Below are 6,944 nucleotides of genomic sequence, written 5' to 3' on the forward strand. Positions count from 1 at the left end.
ATAACTCCTATAAAGACTCAAACAAACTAATATTAAACTAAATTACCAAAATAATAGGTACCTTTTTTAATTTTTGAAACAAAATGATAATAGGTACCTATTTTAAATTAATTACCTTTTTTTAAAAAAAAAAAAAACTCTTAAATCAATTACCCTAAAATTAGTTATTACCAATTTAAAATTAAATAGCATTTTTGTTTCAAAAAAAAAAAAAAGTAAAAGCAATTGAGCGGGAAAACTTTTCATGAGATAGCGCCACGTATACAATTTTGAAAAAAGATGACATCAGCGGTTTCTACTTTAATATTAGTTATAAATATGTGGTTTCAAACAGCATTATATGGTTTGAAGGCTTTTCGCCACCGGGCTCCAAAACCTCGAAATTTCCTTAAAAAGCGTGGATTATAGCCTTCAATTTTGTACTTTTTTAACTTTTTTTCGCCCGGAAATAAAAATTACCGAGATGTTTACCATGGTCCATAATACCCTATGGGAGTCCAATTGGGTCGGTGAAACAATCCAATACATCCTGAAACGGTCATTTTACCCATTCGCAATTCATTTGCACTGATTTCGTAAACTCAAGCCTACCACGTACGTTTAAGACAACAAATAATGATCATATATGGTTTCAAACAACATTATATGACCCTAAGATGTATCACGTAGGGTTTTATGGCTTTTCGCCACCGTGCCCCGAAACCTCAAAATTTCCACAAAAAGCGTGGGTTATATAGCCTTTAATTTTGTAATTTTTTGACATATTTAAGCACGGAAATAAAAAGTTGCCGATATATTTATTGTGGACCCTAATATCCTTCGGGAGTTAAATTGGGTCGGTGGAACCGTCCAATGTGCCCTTAAACGGTCATTTTACCCGTTCAATACTTGCAATGATTTCGTATACTCAAACCTACCACGGACGTTTATGACAACAAATAATGATCATATATGGTTTCAAATGGCATTATATGACCTCGAGATGTATCCCTGAGGGTTTCAAGGCTTTTCGCCACCATGCCCAAAAACCACAAAATTTTTCTCAAAAAGCGTGGATTATAGCCTTCAATTTTGCAATTTATTTACCTTTTAAAGCATAAAAATAAAATTTGACGAGATATTTACCATGGACCCTAATATCCTTCGGGAGTCCAATTGGGTCGGTGGAACCATCCAATATGTCCTGAAACAGTCATTTTACCCGTTCGCAACTTGCACCGATTTCGTAAACTCAATCCTACCACATACGTTTAAGACAATTACAATGATCATAAATGGTTTCAAACGGCATTGTATGACCCCGAGATGTATCCCTTAGGGTTTCAAGGCTTTTTGCCACCGTGCCCCGAAATCTCAAAAATTCCTTAAAAAGCGCGGATTATTGCCTTCAATTTTCTAATTGTTTGACCTTTTTAAGCACGGAAATAAAAATTGCCGAGATATTTACCGTGTACATTAATATCCTTCGGGAGTAAATTGGGTCGGTGGAACCGTCCAATATGCCCTTAAACGTTCATTTTACCCGTTCACAACTTGCAATGATTTCGCATACTGAAACCTACCATGAACGTTTATGACAACATATAATGATTACACATGGTTTCAAACGGCATTATATAGCTCCGAGATGTATCCTTTATAGTTTCATGACTTTTCGCCACCGGGCCCTGAAACCTCAAAATTTATTAAAAAGCGTGGATTATAGCCTTCAATTTTGTAATTTTTTGACCTTTTTTTGCCCGAAAATAAATATTGCCGAGATATTTACCATGTTCCCTTATATCCTCTAGGCGTACAATTGGATCGGTGGAATCGTCCAATATGCCCTTAAACGATCATTTTACCCGTTCACAACTTGAAGTAATTTCGTAAACTTAAGCATATCGCGTACGTTTTATGACAACATATAATGATCATATATGGTTTCAAACGACATTATATGACACCGAAATATATTCCCTAGGGTCTCAACACTTTTCGCCACCGGACCCCAAAACCTCAAAATTTCCTAAAATAAGCATTGATTATAACCTTCAATATTGTAATTTTTTTACCTTTTTTTCGCCCAGAAATAAAAATAGCTGAGATGTTTACCATGGTTCCTAATACCCTCCAAGAGTCCAATTGGGTCGGTGGAACCAACCAATATGCCCTTAAACGGTTATTTTACCCATTCGCAACTTGCACTGATTTTGTAAATTCAAGCCTACCACGGACGTTTATGACAACTGTACATTTAATGATCATATGTGAATTCAAACGGCATTATATGACCCCCAAGAAGTATCCCTTGGGGCTTCAAGGCTTTTCGCCATCGGGCCCCGAAACCTCAAAATTCCTCAATAAGCGTGGATTTGCCTTCAATTTTGTAATTTTTTGACCTATTTTCGCCCGGAAATAAAAATTGACAAGATGTTTACCATGGACCATAATATCCTCCGGGAGTAAAATTGGGTCGATGGAACCATCTAATATGCCCTTAAACGGTCATTTTACCCGTTCACAACTTGCAGTGATTTCGTAAACTCAAGCCTACCACGGACGTTTATAAAAACATATAATGATCATATGTGGTTTCAAACAGCATTATTTGACCCCGAGATGTATCCCCTAGGGTTTAAGACTTTTCACCACTGGGCCTCGAAACCACAAAATTTCCTCAAAAATAGTGGATTATTATAGCCTTCAATTTTGTATTTTTTTTTACCGTTTTTCGTCCGGAAATAAAAATTGACGAGATGTTTACCATGGTCTCTTATACTCTCCAGGAGTCCAATTGGGTCGGTGAAATCGTCCAATATACCTTTAAACGGTCATCTTAATAACCCGTTCACAACTTGCAGTGATTTCGTAAACTCAAGCCTACCACGGACGTTTATGACAACATATGATGATCATATATGGTTTCAAACGACATTATATGATCCCGAGATGTACCCTTAGGGTCTCAAGGATTTTCGCCACTGGGCCATGAAACCTTAAATTTCATCAAAAAGCGTGGATTATAGCCTTCAATTTTGTAATTTTTTTACCTTTTTTCGCTCGGAAATAAAAATTTCCGAGATATTTACCTTGGTCCCTAATAACCTCCGGGAGTCCAATTGGGTCGGTGGAACCATCCAAATTCCCTTAAACGGTTATCTTACCGTTTCACAACTTGTAGTGATTTCGTAAACTGGATGTTTATGAAAACACATAATGATCATATATGGTTTAAACGGCAATATATAACACCGATATATCTCTCCTACGGTCTCAACACTTTTTGCCATCGGGGCCCAAAACCTCAAAATTTCCTCAAAGAGTGTGGATTATAGCTTTTGATTTTGTAATTTTTTGACCTTTTTTCGCCCGGAATTAAAATTTTCTAAGATGTTTACCATGATCCCTAATACCCTCCTATCTAATGTCCAATTGGGTCAATGGAACCATCCAGTATGCCCTTAAACGGTTATTTTACCCGTTTACAACTTGCATTGATTTCGTAAACTCAAGCCTACCATGTACGTTTATCACAATATATAATGATCATATATGGTTTTAAACGGCATTATATGACCCCAAGATATATATACCCTAGGGTCTCAACACTTTTTGCCACCGGGCCCCTAAACCTCTAAATTTCTTTAAAAAGTGTGGATTATAGCTAAAGCTGTCAAAAATTAACTCGACCTTAACGGACAAATATCTGAACCCAGTCTGTACTCGAACAATGGGGTTAAACTAGTGACCTGTAACCCGATTTGAACCTGACGTGATCTTGACCGGAAACCCAGATCCAATACTTTATGTCTTTATGACCTGAACTCGAACCTGCCCCCGACTTAATAGTAACCGTCAATCGATTTAATCAGACCCGAAAACAATCCGAACCTGAACTAGTACCCAACCCGATTAATAAATGAACCGGCCGAGTCATGGAAGGTTTTTAATAAAATTTTATATAACTTTTATTCAGCTTATATACTGGTATAATTTTTTAAACCCTCAATCCGATTTAATAAAATCTTTTGTTCAGCTTATATAACTTTTGTTCACTATTACTCGTATATAGGTTTAATAAAATTTTGATGATGCTTGATCAAAGTATAGAAGGTGTAATTATATAGCTCAACTTGGCCACATCGATATTTATTAGAATTGAACTTGAACCAGAACCTGACTCAACACTAACCCGAACCCAAATGTACCGTCTTGTTAACCCATCCAAACCCGACTCAACACAACCTCAACCTGAACCTGAAATTGAACTCGATACTATTTTAACTCTAATTGAACCCGACTTATATCCGAAAAGGTTATCAACCCGTTATAACCTGAACTGTAATTGACCTGACCTGAACCTGAACCTGAACCTGAACCTGATCTGAAGCTAGATTGACCGACATAACCTGATCCTGATTTAACCTGAGACATAATTTGACCCGACCCAAACCCGACTCAAATACCCGAATTGACAGCTCTATTTCCAAGTTGATGCTTAGTAAATCATTCTCAATGCAATGGACCATTTCATGACCTAATAACATTTTTGACAAAGTTGTAATTGTTAGGCGGATTTTCTGCCTAAGCATTCAATGTATATAACCATAATACTACGTACCTCCGGTCCACTTTAGTTGCAACTATTTCCTTTTTGGGCTGGTCCACATTACTTGCAACTTTCCCATTTCTTTCCTTTTTTAGTAACTTATTAGTGATAAAATTACCATTTTACCCTTACTTTTTTTTTAAAAACACCCTAATTACAAAACTGATTTTATCTGATTACCTTAAACCCTAACATTAAATTTTCACCAAAATCAACCCCTTAGCCACCGAAACCAATTCCAGCCACCTTTACCCTCCTTCACCTTCCTCCTCACCACCATTATTCATCAAATTTGAACATAATCTTCCTCATCCCCATTTTTTTCTCTCCCCTCTTGAGGCGATTTTCGGCGAGTTCCAATTGAGGCAATTTCTCTCTCCTCTCCTCTAATTAGCTTGATCGAGTCAAATTGAGGCGATTTCCGGCGAGTTCCAAAGTTTCACGGCGAAGAATTGAGCATGAATCGGCGGTTTCTCTCTCCTCTCTTTCCTCGTGGTTTAAGATCGGCGGGTAGGGGTTTCAAATCGGTGGGTTGGGGTTGGTGGGTTTCAAATCGGTGGGTTTCGGAGTTGGTGTTTCGGTATTGGTGGTTCCGGTGTGCTGGGTTGGTGGTTTCGGTGTCGATGGGTTCGAGGGTCGTTGGGTTTCTGGTGGTCGTGGCTGGTGGAATCGGTGGGTTGGGGGTCCTTGGGTTTCTGGGGTCGGTGGGAATCTGGTGGTCGTGGCTGGTGGAATCGGTGGGTTGGGGGTCCTTGGGTTTCTGGGGTTGGTGGTTTGGTGGTCGTGGCTGGGTTGGTGGTGGTGGGTTGGTGGTCATGGCTGGATTGGTGGTGGTTGATTAATTGGGTTGAATTTGTTTTTTTTTTTTTTATTACTTGATTAATACTTAATTTTATACCCTTATCTTTCATTAAACATGCTTAGGAAATTTTGCCTCGGCCTCCGCAAACCCTCCCAAAGTTGCTACTAAAGTGGACCGGAGGTAGTATATTCAATATATAAAATCATAATTTACAGTACATGGTTTAGTTGGTTTACCATAACTATCCAACTTTTTTATCACTATCCAACTTGTCTAGGCTAAACCATCATATATTCATATCATATGCTTTCTATTAAATTGAACAATAATATATTGGATATTTAATCATTCTTTATGTAAAATTATACAGTCCAAGTTGAATTATATATGATGCATAGTTGTGCTCAATTTTGTGTGTGGCACGTAACTGCTACATAGTCCTGCAAATGTGAATATTTTGAGGTTATTATACATTTATACATACGTGAGCAAGAATTTCTACATGTGCTAAATAAATTCAGACCGAATGATATTTTACATAATTAAATTTTAGTCAGAGTTTAATTGGGAATTGAATTGAAATTGTCTGATTTTATTTTTTCTCAGAGGAAAATTACTTTATACTCCACTAGTTCAAGTAGGGGCGGGTTTAATTGCAATAATTTCATCCTCTTCCTTTTTGCTCTATCTAAATGGTCATTCACTCCAACATCGCCAACATTGGTTAACATTCTAGGCCGGACATAAAAAAGAAATAAAATAAAACCACAAGTTTTATTATTTTTTGGCTTTATATATGTAGGGTAGAAATTAGTATTGGGCTATGTTATAATTTGGATATGGGCCATAATTCGGTTTAGATTTCGGTTTTTGTTTTTTCAAATCTTACAACCGAAACCAAACCATATTAATTCGGTTTTGGGATTCCTTAAACCGCACCTAACCATATTAGAAGGAAAAAAAAAAATCCGCACCACATTTCTAATTCGGTTTGGTTTGCAGTCTGGTTCGGTTTTAAACCGCATTAGTTTCACCCCTAGGTTTGACTATAATAAAAAGCTAATTTAGGTGTATGGTAAACAACTTATTAGAAGTATTTGTTTGTCTTAAAAAGCCCTTTTTTAAAAATCTCATTATAATTTGAAATTAGCTTGTTAAACAATTAGCCGTTTGGGTATTAAATATATTGAATATCTAAAAATAAACAACCATTTACCAAATACTTTTACAAAATAAAATGTTTACAATCAGCTAGTCTAATCAGTTACTATAATCAGTTAGTCAAATCAGTTAATACAATCAACTAATAACTAATTACAAAAAGGACCTAAGTAACCCAAAAAAAAAAAAAAAAAAAAAAAAAAAAAAAAAAAAAAAAAAAAAAAACTCCTTTCATGGCAACCAATAAAAAGCTCCTTTTATATTGGCTAAGGATTCATGTTAAGCCAAATTCAAGTCAAGGTCTTCAGTCACTACTCCTATTATTAAATATTAATGCAGTAGATGATTAATTAAGCTTTCAACTTGCATGTAGAAGAAATCAACACCAAA

This window comes from Chenopodium album, chromosome 21 (genome assembly GCF_948465745.1).
Source record: "Chenopodium album chromosome 21, dcCheAlbu1.1, whole genome shotgun sequence".
In the NCBI taxonomy this organism is placed as follows: domain Eukaryota; kingdom Viridiplantae; phylum Streptophyta; class Magnoliopsida; order Caryophyllales; family Amaranthaceae; genus Chenopodium; species Chenopodium album.